Raw genomic sequence first — 2,220 nt, 5'->3', positions numbered from 1 at the left:
AAATATATATCGAATGAAAGGTCCTTCAATCACTTTTCCAACTGTGTCCATATTTTTAAAATCGGTTCAATCGTTTTCGAAATATAAGCTTTTAAAAATGTTGAAAATTTCACGTTTAGCCCCCTTAGCTCCACCCCTGATAATTTGAACACAAAAAAAAAAATTTGCCGTTAAAATCAGGAAAAGAGGGCGGTCCACGCCTACTTTTTTTAGCTCATCGGCCCCAATTCCAATTATTGTTTAAACGTTAACGTAATGTTTAACGTTAAGTAAAAATTATGAATTTATTAACGCCTTTTGCTCGATTTTAGGGAAGAGAAAACGACGAGCTAACAACGAACAAACGATTTATCACAGTTAACAAATAAAAATAATGAAATTCTTACATTTGGGGTGCTAAAGGCAAAGAAGGTAGATAACAAGAAGGGACAACTCGTAATAATTGTAGCGAAAGTGCGCATCAGGGGCGTGCCTTCTCTTTTGCCCTAGTGCATTTTTTGATTGGATGAAAAGAGAAGGCACGCCCCTGTTGCGCACTTTCGCCACAATTATAACGAGTTGTCCCTTCTTGTTATCTACGTTCTCTGCTAAAGGCAGGAACCGTAAAATGTAAAAAATTAATTATAAATGTTTGTAACATTAAAAATGGACGAACAATGAAGAACAAACGACGAACTATCGATTGCAATAATAACAAAGAACGTAGATAACAAGAAGGGACAACTCGTTATAATTGTGGCGAAAGTGCGCAACAGCAGCGTGCCTTCTCTTTTCATCCAATCAAAAAATGCACTAGGGCAAAAGAGAAGGCACGCCCCTGTTGCGCACTTTCGCTACAATTATAACGAGTTGTCCCTTCTTGTTATCTACGTTCTTTGATAATAACCCTACAAGACGCGATTGACAGAAACTCCAACACATTCACAACGAAAACTAACCCATATGCAAAATTGTATATGCCAGTTTGGCTCTGTAGGGAATGACTGTCATTTGATCGATCAAGTGAGTGTCAATGCTGATAGAAGTAATGGTAGTTGGTTGCCATAGTAACCACAAGATTCACTAGGGCTGCATTTTGTGCTCAACAAAAGTAGTTGTACCTGCCAAATAATGTCGAGCACTGAAGTACTTGGATATAATTTTGAACTTAATTAGTTTAATTTTAATTTTATCATTATTCGACCCCGCTCATAGCAAAAGTAAGTAAAAATAATAGTTTTCATTGTGGTATGATATTCTTTTTATATATAAACGTAATAAATAAAACCGTATTATCAAGTACTTGGTACTGAAGAAGTTCAAATGCGCACATCAACAGAAAAAAGAAAGACGTAAAACGAAAAGATGCTCAAAACTTAAAGTTCTGTGGAAAAATAAAGATAAGTTTTATAAAATATTTCATTTAAAATGAATGAAAGAGCTTTTAATACCGCCATGAGCAAGAAAAACGGATATACGAATGCAATATTAAAAAACTGCTTCGCATCGCCAGTTCTCTACCACTGCATTCCTATTGCGCTTTGGATTTAATAGAAACAAAATTAAATAGTCCAGAGTATGCACAAGCCATGATAATGAATTATTTTATGAAATACACATTTCACGTTCTAATTGCTGTACTTAAATTTTTCAAAAGTCAATTACATATATCAAAAATAAAAGATCCAGAGTATGCACAAGCCATGATAATGAATTATTTTATGGAATCCATATTTCACGTTCTAATTGCTGTACTTAAATTTTTCAAAGGTCAATTACATATATCAAAAATAAAAGGTGTGTCTGAGGACGTAGCCAGCGGCATTAAACATTCATTTTCGGACGAGGCATTGCTGCAGCTTAACTGTGACGGCAGATGGGAGAGAAAACCACTAAACATACTTATACTGGTTGACACAATCCTACGAGGTAATATGTACACATATTAGGGACACAACAAGTTCTGACCATTTATTTTTTCGTTATTTATTTATAACTATATACCTATATATAAACCTTTTTAACATACTTTGTCAAAAATTCTCAAAAATCGACGCAAGTTCTTAAACAAATGGTCAAAACGTATAAATAAATAGTATCCCTAATTATGTGACCACTACCGTATACATATGTACATATCTTTTAACAATACAAATTTTTTGATAATCTATTTCAATCCACTTAGATGCATTTAAAAAAGAAAGGCCCTGTTGAGTTCGAAAAGAAATCAGGAAGGCAATT

This window comes from Rhagoletis pomonella, unplaced genomic scaffold, assembly GCF_013731165.1.
Source record: "Rhagoletis pomonella isolate Grant_MI unplaced genomic scaffold, Rhpom_1.0 Rhpom_scaffold_00010, whole genome shotgun sequence".
In the NCBI taxonomy this organism is placed as follows: domain Eukaryota; kingdom Metazoa; phylum Arthropoda; class Insecta; order Diptera; family Tephritidae; genus Rhagoletis; species Rhagoletis pomonella.
Note: the sequence above shows the minus strand (reverse complement) of the source record.